The sequence below is a fragment of the Schistocerca nitens genome, chromosome 2 (genome assembly GCF_023898315.1).
Source record: "Schistocerca nitens isolate TAMUIC-IGC-003100 chromosome 2, iqSchNite1.1, whole genome shotgun sequence".
Classification (NCBI taxonomy): Eukaryota; Metazoa; Arthropoda; class Insecta; order Orthoptera; family Acrididae; genus Schistocerca; species Schistocerca nitens.
In genome coordinates this window covers 589,591,929-589,604,784 of record NC_064615.1, presented here as the reverse complement: position 1 = coordinate 589,604,784, position 12,856 = coordinate 589,591,929, and the positions used below count along the sequence as shown (strand labels likewise).

Sequence of the window (12,856 nt, the reverse complement as noted above, 5' to 3'; positions counted from 1 at the left end):
GGAGTATATTTTGTGATTACGTAGATTTATATTCGAAATATCATTTCAAAATGTCAGTTTTCATCTACATTCTGATCTTTGATTTTATCCATACTGGATGAGAGGTAGTGGTTGTGAATGTCAATGTTAAAAAATATATCGGCTCAACCACTTGTTTATAGTGTAAAACACTAAGATTGACGCGTTTCGGTAGTCAAGCTTCCATCATCAGCATAATAAAAAGTGTTTGGCTACGTGGTGTGTGGTATCAACGAAGACGCACGAGCGGTTTACGACGATAGAGGAGAGAGCCATGTGGTTAGATGTTGAACACCATAGGCGACACCATTTTAGAGTTTTTTATATTTTGACGACTATGTGGAGATGCACCTTGGAAGACACGGCTGCAACAAGGGAAGTAGCCACGATGTTTTAATTTTATTATCAATTTTATTGTGCCTGGTGCATGTTCCATTTTAGCGAGTTTTAACAGGTTCTTTTACTTTTTATTATTCTGATGATGGAAGCTTGAAATCCGAAACACGGAAATCTTAGTGTTTTACACTATAAACAAGTGGTATAGCCGATATATTCTTTAACATTGACATTCTGATCTGTTGTGGAAATGTACACACAGACACAATATATCTTTTGCAGATTTTCACTTGCAAATAACGCTTTTCCACTTTCAAAACACATTGTTTATGTTCTTACTGTGTGTCCAGTCTCTGTTGATATTTACTAGTTTTCATATCAATGTGGTGTCAAATATAAACTTCGTTTACTTCCCCACCCCCTCCCCCGCTCTCTCTCTCTCTCTCTCTCTCTTTCTCTCTCTCCCCCTCTCGCATGTGTGTGTGTTTTTTTTATATACTTTTCTGTCGTCTTTTCTGCGCAGCTCCTTTAATGTGTTAAATAATATGCTGTTGTATAGTGAAGTGCAGTCATTTGTAATCTGTTTTCTCACTTAATTTACTTTTTGACTAATGCGGGAGTTGACCAGCCACGGTGATGATGTGGTTTCCTCCAGTGTGGATGCAGGTGGGGAGGAGGGCTAAGCGGCCGCCTGTAACAGAAATTGTGTCGACGAAGTTTTTTTCAGTTGGAAATGGAGTGGGAGCAGGCGTGCAGGAGGCACAACATATGACTATATTACGCCCTGACTTCAGTACGTTACGCGTTACAATCTACTGTACACTCGTACCTGTCAAAGAAAGTGCTCCACATGCCTCCTTGAATTTGGATGCAATATAGTACTCGTCTCTTCAGTGAATTACTGTCTCTCAAATAATCCTGGATCATCTTACAAATTTTGAAAAGACTGTACAATTTGCTGTTCCAGTTCATCAACTATATCAACGGGAGTGTTGAACACTTCTCTTTTAAGATGACACTACACAGAAAAATCCAGAAAATTGAGATCAGGTTATTACACAGATCAAGATACCAATACAAGAAATAAGAATAATCTTCACAAAGATTTAAAGCCACTTACTTTGGTCCAGAAAGGTGTCGATCATTCAGGAACATCCATTTTCAATAGTTTGCCAGCAGCTGTAACAAATTTAACTATTAATAACGTTTAGTTTAGGATTATCCTTACATTTTAAATGAAAATATGTTTGCGATATTTTGAAGAAACAACAGGTGATTCTGATTCCAATTTTAATTATGAAGTTCCCTTTCCCCAATAGAATTACTGGGGTTGCTTTGGGATACCCAAATGGCCGAAGTGATGTCCAATTGAAAGATTTGGACCAAGCCATTGAGCCACACGGCTATCCTTTTTTTCTTTCTTGATGGGCCAGCCAAGGATCACGTGCCAATTTTAATTTATTATTCGTCGTTCTTTCTTATTCCAGTAATGTTTCGCCTGTTCCCTGTGTTCCTATCTTCTGCCCACTTCAGATAAGTTTTTGGAATCCTCCCATATTCAATACTTTTCCCCTATACACTTTTCTGTCAATTATTTCTTCAGTTTTCATATTATAATTTTCTAAAATTCTTTTTTACTTCATGTATTCAACTTGGCGTTGACTTTTTTTATACGACAAATACGGGAAGATCTTTTTGGTTAATCTACTGTCTTGCATCCGATACAAATATGCAAAAAATAGCAATTTTATTTTTCTCATTACTTCTGATATGCTTCGATAAATTTCACCATTACCTGCTACAATTTTTCATGGGTCCCAATATTTTCCTAATGATTCACCATTCTACTACAGTACATTTGCTTGCATATAGACATTTCTGGCTCCACTGCTATACTGATAAGCGCTATTTTTCTACTTTTTGGCAGGCATTTTTAATTGTGAAGGTCTTTATTTACACCATATGCCATTCCTATTTGATGTATCCTTTCTTCTATAGTAGTTTATCCAAACTGTTTTCTTGGATTATATCCTAAAGATGTTCAATATCTTGAACGTTCCTATCTGGCCTGTGTTTGTTTTTAGAAATTTTAGTGCGTTTTTAATGTTTGTTAAAAATTTGTTTTCCTGTAGAAATTCTTGAGATAGACCTACTGGGTATTACTTCCAAAAGATTAATTTGTACACTCCTGGAAATTGAAATAAGAACACCGTGAATTCATTGTCCCAGGAAGGGGAAACTTTATTGACACATTCCTGGGGTCAGATACATCACATGATCACACTGACAGAACCACAGGCACATAGACACAGGCAACAGAGCATGCACAATGTCGGCACTAGTACAGTGTATATCCACCTTTCGCAGCAATGCAGGCTGCTATTCTCCCATGGAGACGATCGTAGAGATGCTGGATGTAGTCCTGTGGAACGGCTTGCCATGCCATTTCCACCTGGCGCCTCAGTTGGACCAGCGTTCGTGCTGGACGTGCAGACCGCGTGAGACGACGCTTCATCCAGTCCCAAACATGCTCAATGGGGGACAGATCCGGAGATCTTGCTGGCCAGGGTAGTTGACTTACACCTTCTAGAGCACGTTGGGTGGCACGGGATACATGCGGACGTGCATTGTCCTGTTGGAACAGCAAGTTCCCTTGCCGGTCTAGGAATGGTAGAACGATGGGGTCGATGACGGTTTGGATGTACCGTGCACTATTCGGTGTCCCCTCGACGATCACCAGTGGTGTACAGCCAGTGTAGGAGATCGCTCCCCACACCATGATGCCGGGTGTTGGCCCTGTGTGCCTCGGTCGTATGCAGTCCTGATTGTGGCGCTCACCTGCACGGCGCCAAACACGCATACGACCATCATTGGCACCAAGGCAGAAGCGACTCTCATCGCTGAAGACGACACGTCTCCATTCGTCCCTCCATTCACGCCTGTCGCGACACCACTGGAGGCGGGCTGCACGATGTTGGGGCGTGAGCGGAAGACGGCCTAACGGTGTGCGGGACCGTAGCCCAGCTTCATGGAGACGGTTGCGAATGGTCCTCGCCGATACCCCAGGAGCAACAGTGTCCCTAATTTGCTGGGAAGTGGCGGTGCGGTCCCCTACGGCACTGCGTAGGATCCTACGGTCTTGGCGTGCATCCGTGCGCCGCTGCGGTCCGGTCCCAGGTCGACGGGCACGTGCACCTTCCGCCGACCACTGGCGACAACATCGATGTACTGTGGAGACCTCACGCCCCACGTGTTGAGCAATTCGGCGGTACGTCCACCCGGCCTCCCGCATGCCCACTATACGCCCTCGCTCAAAGTCCGTCAACTGCACATACGGTTCACGTCCACGCTGTCGCGGCATGCTACCAGTGTTAAAGACTGCGATGGAGCTCCGTATGCCACGGCAAACTGGCTGACACTGACGGCGGCGGTGCACAAATGCTGCGCAGCTAGCGCCATTCGACGGCCAACACCGCGGTTCCTGGTGTGTCCGCTGTGCCGTGCCTGTGATCATTGCTTGTACAGCCCTCTCGCAGTGTCCGGAGCAAGTATGGTGGGTCTGACACACCGGTGTCAATGTGTTCTTTTTTCCATTTCCAGGAGTGTATTACACATTTTCAGAAAGTATAGCAAAGTCATCTGCAATTGCGAAAGAGTTTATTTCAGTATTTTTGTTTCCTCTCCTCAATATTATTGATAAAATTCATTCTTATATATGTGTTCCTATCATTCATCTTATTTTCACACATAACAGAAAAATACATCTAATCTAGTCTTATCTAAGCCCCTGTTCGACTTATTCGTGTTCATGTTTTAGATGTAAATTTATATAACCAAGAAAATTAAATGATGTCCCATCGTCCACATACCACATTCGCCAATTCCGTGCCAAGATTCAAGTCTGAGCTCAGTTAGATGCGGGCTTAATCAGAAAGTTTTCTACATTGCAAGTAGATCTGTACTAACTAGGAAAATATTTCATACAGAATGCAAAATGTTGTGCTGAATAATTCAGACAACATAAGAAAGGTGGGAAATTTCGGTGACTGGGAGAAAAAATTTGGGCCCACTCCTATTCCTTATGTATGACCTTCCGCATAACAATCAGCAAACAAAATTGGCACCATTGCAGACAATACTAGTGTTATAATAAATCCCATTAGAGAGAAAGCAACAGAACAGTTGGTAAATGATATTTTCCAAAAAATTAATAAGTGGTTCTCTGAAAATGGTCTCCTCCAGAATTTGAAAAAAAAAACCGCACTACAATCAGTTCTGTACAACAAATAGAGTCATAGCCACAACTGATGTAGCACTTGACCAGTAAATATGGTAGAATGCTGCAAATTTTTGGGTGTGTATATCGATGAAAACTTGAACTGGAAGGAGCATATTACTGAGCTTCTCAAACAATTAAGTTCAGCTACTATTGCTTTTCACATAATTGCTAATCCCGTAAACAAACGTATCAGTCTCCTGATATATCTTGCATATTTCCACTCAATAATATATTACAGAATAATTTTATGGGGTAACTCATCATTTAGAAACTAAGTAGGACTAAAAATAGTAAAGTGTTCATTAATGTTAACACTAATTGCGTACACAGATCCCGTAAACTGGCTAGTTCCACTTCATTTCCATGAAAGGATACTACTGAAGTCAGACCGAGCGAGGTGGCGCAGTGGTTAGACACTGGACTCGCATTCGGGAGGACGACGGTTCAATCCCGCGTCCGGCCATCCTGATTTAGGTTTTCCGTGATTTCCCTAAATCGCTCCAGGCAAATGCCAGGATGGTTCCTTTCAAAGGGCACGGCCGACTTCCTTCCCCCTCCTTCCCTAATCCGATGAGACCGATGACCTCGATGTCTGGTCTTCTCCAAAACAACCAACCAACCAACCAACTGAAGTCAGTGGCGACTGACAACCATATATTCGCAGTTATTTCGGAAAACGGCTCATTTGTGGACCATTGTTTATCAGAACGTCTCTGCTTCTGCTATCGTATTCTTCCTTCCACTTCTGCTATCGCTAATAATTATGGTTCCTCCTCTATGGTATTGCAATAGGCGTCCAGTGACTTATGTCACTGGATCATTGCTTCTGTAAACAATGGGCACTATTGCAAACGTGTCGTTAGTCATCTCATGGATCTAACAGTAAAATCGCTTTTCACCAAAGGTAACTATCAGAACGAAAGTGGTCAGTTATTACAAGTCTATAGCCCCAGTCGGGGTCGCCATTGTTACGGGTGAATGTGGGTGTGCGCATGGCGGGGAGAGTGGTGCGCGTGCCAGCCTGTGTGATCGTGAACCCCAGCGGGGTTTATCTCTCGTGGCCGAACGCAGACGCGGGGACGCTGTCCAGTTATTAAGTGTTGTCTTGCAAGTGAGATATGAAATTGCCACTGGGAACATCCGTTTAGCGGCTTTCCGGGTCAAGCTTACCCACTGGAGTGTTAACAGAAGACTAGGATGCAAGGTTAGATGGTTGCATTGTCTGGGTTTATCTGTGTTTCCCTTAGATGAAACGGAATATCGCTCAGCAGTAAATATAATAAGACAATATTGACCAATAGAACAAAATGATTGATAGTTTTAGATATGGTGAAAGGCTGCTATGTTATATGTAAAAGATTACAACACTAAACAGAGAAACAGGGTGACCGCTGACACTACTTCTAGCTCGCTCGCTTCGAGAGAAATCGCTCACTTAAAGATTGTGACTGCAGCCTGAACTGGCTTGGCTTTGGTTTAGTAGTTGAAGCCCGTGCATTTAAAAATGTAAAATCAAACCGGTCTAATCCTGGGTTAATTTAACTAATTTATCAAAAATGGCTCAAATGGCTCTGAGCACTATGGGACTTAACATCTGAGGTCATCAATTCCCTAGAACTTAGAACTACTTAAACCTAACTAACCTAAGGACATCACACACATCCATGCCCGAGGATGCCGAGGATTCGAACCTGCGACCGTAGCAGTCGCGCGGTTCCGGACTGAAGCGCCTAGAACCGCTCTGCCACCGCGACCAGCAACTAATTTATCATTCATGGTAAATAATGGTCTGCATTCAATTACTGAGCAAGGAAAAGCTGAAGCACGCGCCATGGATAAGAGGTGAAAGGGAGTTGGATAAATTTGAGTAACTGAAAGCTACAATTACGAGTAAAATGAACGTTTACTGGCTTAGATATATTGATTAATACACTTCTAAACACAATGAAATGTGACAATGCTGGTGTCTGCTGAATCTTAAGTTCAGTACTTGATAACCCTTAAAAATTGCTTCTTACTCCGCTGCTCAGTTCGTGGTTTATGGGACGGGAACAGTCAAATAATTGGTTAACCATACACACACTTAACATCCACACGGAGTTACTGAGGCTTAGACAGAGGAGAAAAGAAAAGAACAAGGATCCACCACAGCCACACGTGGCTAGCAAAGAGACGCTGCTAACTCGATGTTAAAAATGTAACAATTGAAATGCACACACGAAAATCAAACATAAACAAAAAAAATACATATTATCTAAATACACCGAATAAGAGGAAGATTACGGGAGCTGTGACACAAAAAGCTCTTAAACCGGAACACGAGTATGTGATGGTAACGAACAAAGGTATAGGGATTTCAAAATAAAGGGAGTGTAACTGCACTGAATTAACGACAAAGATAACAAGATATGAGAAGCTGGAAGCTCTTAAACATGGACACTAACACATGGTAGTAATGAAAAAAGTCAAGTACCGAACAAAGAAAGCTACAAAATAAAACGGACTCAAAACTCAGTGACAAAATCGCCGTGGTATCATCTAATGCACATACACCCTGGGTTAGAAAAACGAGAAGTAACTGAACTGAATTGTTACCTATTTCGACACATTTGACGTATTTAATCAACTGGTTGAATCAAATTGTGCAATTAACTCAGCTGTCAGATAAATTTCAAAGTATTCAACATTAATAATATTAAAATAAAATTCGTCACACAAAGCTATAAGAAAAAAGCGTTAGTCTACTGCTAGGCTAAAAATTATACAAAGAAGCCAGACATTAATTAAACCACCAGGGAGAAGCTCTTACGATCAACCGATCTTACCATGCTCCTAGCGGTCAGTGAAGAGCTCCTTTAACGAAGCCGGGGCTTATCACCCCCCCCCCCCCCCCCCCCGCCGGCCACGGTGGTCTAGCGGTTCTAGGCGCTCAGTCCGGACCCGCGAGACTGCTACGGTCGCAGGTTCGAATCCTGCCTCGGGCATGGATGTGTGTGCTGTCCTTAGGTTAGTTAGGTTTAAGTAGTTCTAAGTTCTAGGGGACTGATGACCACAGATGTTAAGTCCCATAGTGCTCAGAGCCATTTGAGCTTATCGCCCCAGCAGAAGTGACCAGACAGCAGATCTATTCTATAGTGCCAGCCTACGCAAAAGGTTCGAACAAGGCAAACAGATATCTCTTTTCTACCCACCAAGCGCTTACTAAAGTTCTCCATACTGTCACAGTAGAAGACTACTCGTTCCCACGGTTGTGATAGAACACGTAAGTGCACACACACACACACACACACACACACACACACACACACATTTATTAGATTTATTTTTCCAGGAGGCAAAGGAAAGGACAGGCACACTGGAATATGTCACTGACGCATTGTAAACATGACTGTAAGACTCAGGGAAGTAGCAAAACTTAGTTGATTTCGCAAAAGTGCATTTGAATCGGACAAAAGGTAGACAAGTTTTGAATAAAATTTGAAAAATACGTAAACTGTGGCTGACAAAAACACACTCAGCTGCTGACTCTTGTTACTCAGGAAGAAATTTACTAACTGCGCCGTACAGTGAGGTGACACAGATATTGAGATAGGTTACTTTAAATAAAAATCTCATGAAGAGGCTTACATAGAGACCCCTCAGTTAAAAAAATGATGTTAAAGTAGTGCAATTGCAGAATAAAATGAAGAGCTGTTTACCGTTACCCATTTAAAACTTCAGCCCCTGAGGTCAGCTATTCCAAGTTGTTAACAGTTAGTGATTCCATCTTGGAACGTACGAGGAACTGAATACAGGGTGACAGTTATTGAATTGTATCAAATAAAATCGTCACTTCTGAACGGTTTGCGTTAGGACGTTCAAACTGCAGGCTTGGCCTCGGGGCATGATGGGAATTAGTATGGGGTTTGGTTTAGCGACGAAGCTCACTATCGTTTGGATGGGTTCGTCAATAAGCAAAATTAGCGTATTTGAGGGACTGAGAATCCGCATTTCGCGATCGAGAAGTCTCTTCACCCTCAACGGGTGACTGAAGTGCGCAATCTCCAGTCACGGGGTAGTCAGTACGATATTCCTTGATGGAAAGGTGACGACCGAACAGTACGTGGAAGGTTTTGGAAGATGATTTCATCCCCATTGCCCAAAGTGACCCTGATTTCGACAAGATGTGGTTCATGCAAGACGGTGCTCGACACCATCGAAGCAAGAGAGTGTTTGATGCCCTGAAGGAGCACTTTGGGGACCGCATTTTGGCTCTGGGATACCTAGAGGCCACTGGCATGGGCCTCGATTGGCCGCCGTATTCTCCGGATCTGAACTAATGTGATTTCTTTTTGTAGGTCTATATTAAAGACAAGGTGTACAGCAATAACACCGAAACCATTGCTGATCTGAAAACAGCCATTCAGGACATCGACAACAATGATGCTCCGATACTTCAGCGGGTCATGCAGAATTTCGCTATTCGTCTGCCAATACTGACAGGCATATCGAACATGTTATAACCTAAATCCGAATGTCTGTAGTGACGTTTAAATGTCGAATAAAGTGAGTGCACGCCGTAGTTTGTAACTAATTTACGTTTTTTTTCATACAGTTAAATAATTGTCAGCCCGTATAAGATCTGTCGCCATAAAACACACAAAGGAAACTTCTCCTCACGGACCTGAAGCTGAAGACGTTACCTGCGCAACGGAAGACTTAGCTGCTCTGCAACAGCACCTCAAGTACACTCGTCTGCATCCGCAGCTGCACTACATCACGCTGCTGTGCAACGCGGTTGCGCTTATTTGTGTAGCGTGGTTCTCCAACAGTAAACTTGACGTGTTGAGTCATAAGGTGATGCCAATCAAAAATTTACTTGAGTATCACTTTCATTTCGAAACAAGGAGAATAAATACATACTTCATCCATGCTCTGTTTGTTTACAAGTCCAGAGAAATTATGACTGCTGGCCACTGCACACAACATAGTGTAAACACCAGTAAACACTCTCTAATCTTGTACTCTGCGGCTAGGAAACCGTCTCCGTATTCTCTACAAGCTGCAGTAGCGTTTCCATGACAAAACCCTAACGTAAATACCATACCGGCATGCTCAGTATTTGTGAACATGTGAGGCATGCTTAAACGATAGACATATCCAGTCGTCACAGGCCCTGCAGAGCACGCACTGCTTCGACAAACTGCCTCCATTCCTTTCTGTTTTGTGCCCGTTCCTCCAGGTGTTTTCAATCTCTAGAGTTTGCCGATCCTTCGCCAGGTCATCCATCCAGCGCTGCCTCGATCGTCCTATGAGGCGTCTGGTGTTTGGTTTCCCCTCAAATGCTTTCTGCGACCGTCTCTCTTCTGGCATACGGGCTACATGGCCTGCTCATCTAATAAACTGTTTAGATATATTTTTTTGTCTGTTCCCAGGATTCGCTTCGTTTCCCTTATGATGAGAAAATGTGCCTTTTCTGCTCATCCTCCCTGTCAGTCAGCCACTTCTCCCACATCTCCCTTCTCTTTCCTGTAGCTTTCTGGCATGTCTTGTTCAACCATCCTCTCTTCTTCATCCTCTCCTTTCTTCCCATCGTATCCTCCGCTACACTTAGTACAGTGGCCTTTATTTATTGCCACTTTTCCTCTACGTTCTGTCTTGCTTCCAGGTTTTCTAGGGCCTCTAAATAGTTTTTGATTTTGCAGCATACTGTACTTTAATTGCACTTTCTCGCAGTTTGCCGACCAAAGCAGGTCCTGCATCTCCTTCTTCTTCCTACACATGTATGTGAACATCAGTTCAAGTGTACACACAACGAGCAAGTGATGCACAGTCGGCTCCTTTGTACCACCTGATCTCCAAAACTCTACGGCTATAGCGCTAGTCCACTAACACGTGATCTATCTTGTTGGCTGTACTTCCATCCGGTGAGCACCACGTTACCTTATGTAAACCCTTGTGCTTGAAATAAGTCGAACTTGCTCTCAGGTTATTTGAGATTGCTAAGTCCATCATCCTCCACCATTGGTCTCTTCATGCAAACTGTGCCTTCCGGTAGTTAGTATATAGAATTCCTTTCCTATATTTGCATTAAAATCTGCTAGAACTATCTTGACATAAAGTATAAATTCCCAAACAAATCATAATGCTCTCACAAAGTCGACAGGGTATCTCAAACTGATTCTATATTTCTAAATTTCCAGAAGGCTTTTGATGCCTTCCCTCACAAGCGGCTTAGAGTCAAGGTGCGTGCCTATGGAGTATCGTTTCTATAATTTCCTGTCAGTAAGGTCACAGTTTTAAACAGAAGCCATATGTGGTGCCCCCAAGAAAGTGTTGTAGGCCATCTGCTGTTCCAAATCTATATAAACGATTTAGGAGACAATCTGAGCAGTTATCTTAGATTGTTTTAGATGATGCTGACATTTGCCATCCCATACAGTCACCATTGAATGAAAACCAATTGCAAAACGATTTAGATAAATATCTGTGTGGTGCGAAAAGTGGCAGTTAATGTAAAGTGTGACGTCATACACACGAGTCTGAAAGGAATCCGTAACATTTTTGATCATGATAAACCACACCAATCTAAAGGCTGTCATTTCAACTACGTACCTGGTAATTACAATTACGAACAATTTTAATTGGAACAATCATACAGATAATGTTGTGAGGAAGGCAAAACCAAAGACGTGTTTTATTGGCAGAACACTTACAACTTGAAACAGGTCTACACTACACTTGTTCGTCCTCAGCTAGAGTATTGCTCTGCAGTATGGGATCCTTATCAGATTGGATTGGTTGAGAACATCGAAAAAGTTCAACGAATAGCAGCTCGTTTTGTATTACCGCGAAATAGGGGAGAGAGTGTCAGGATATCAATCATGAGCTGGGGTTGCAATCATTAAAACAAAGGCGTTTTTCGTTTCTCTTCGCGAAATTTCGATCTCCACTGTTCTCGTTCCGAACGCGAAAATATTTTTTTAACGTCCACCAACAGAGCGAGAAATGCTCATGCTAATAAATTAAGAGAAATCAGAGCTTGCACGGAAATGTTTAAGTGTTCGTTTTTCCCGAGCGCTGTTACAGATTGGAACGGTAGAGAGTGGTTCGACGAACGCTCTGCCAGGAACTTAATTGTGAACTGTACAGTAGTCATGTAGATGTAAGTGTAGATAATCACAATGACAACTAAAAACTTCAGTTATGTAAACTCAGGCGCGACTTCATAACTTGAACTTCAAAACAAAACTGAGGCTCGATAAATAAACCACAGACAACTTGAGCAACGCGAAGTGATAATTTATTTCTTTAACCGGCTGCACATCTGTAATCAATAAAATTTGGACACCTGCTATACGGCAGGCATTACGCAGTGTGCTTTCTTGCATGAAGCAATGTGGACGTAACTTCATATAATAAATTAGAGACCCATGCTATTCAGGTTATCTGTTAATGACCTGGCACATAGTATTAATAGCGACCACAGACTGGTGGTGTAAAATGCCTGGAAATTTATAAGATGGGGCAATTGCCTAGGATAAATGCCTGGGCAAATGCCCAAAATTCATAAATTCATAAATGCAAAGCCATTTATGCATTTTAAAGTTTAACTGATAAGCGGCGCTTTTAAAAAATTTTAAGCTGATATCTGGATTGAAAAAGGTGCTTTGAAACACTGCTTCTTCAGTGGTTGGATAACAAAGTTGAAAAAATTGCTTGAGAGTTAGGCGAGAGTTGTTAGGGGAAATAAAATTTACTGTAAACTAGGTAAATTCCTTGGATACCAGCCAATAAAAAAAAAAGAAACCGGCACTCAAGTTTAAAAGCAATTTTTGAAATAAAGTATAGATTATATTAAGTAGCTAGCCTGTAGGTAGTATTTTTACTTATAGTATACTACTGAAAAATTTAAAAAAGCTTGTCTCAGTCACTGTACGTAACTCAAGTACTTTTCTCAAATCCTGAGGACACTTGAAACACTTTTTGATATGGTTTTCCATTTTGTTGTAATGCGACTTTTAAATTGAGAAAGTTCCAAAGCCTGTTGTTTCTAACACTGTAAATACGCAAAGACGAGGTTTTGTTGCTTCTCACTCAACGACATAGAATTGAATGATTGTCAGAGGGTCAGACCAGTGTTTCCAATTCCAATTAACTAAATAAACCACAGAATTACATGGATTACTTGAAATTACCAGCCACTCACTCAAAATTCCATCTACTACCTTTTCGCAATAATAG

General features: G+C 42.1%; 1 long non-coding RNA gene across 1 annotated transcript in view; it reads right to left on the bottom strand.

Annotated features, from left to right (window-relative positions):
• Positions 1 to 917: 917 nt before the first annotated feature.
• Positions 918 to 12,856, bottom strand: part of LOC126234507 (uncharacterized) — a 149,107-nt gene continuing 137,168 nt past the window's right edge. The window contains exons 2-4 of the long non-coding RNA XR_007544741.1: positions 1,475 to 1,533; positions 1,184 to 1,372; positions 918 to 1,045 (exon numbers count right to left, since the gene is read on the bottom strand). This is a non-coding gene — a long non-coding RNA (uncharacterized LOC126234507). The remainder of the gene's footprint in view (positions 1,046 to 1,183; positions 1,373 to 1,474; positions 1,534 to 12,856) is intronic.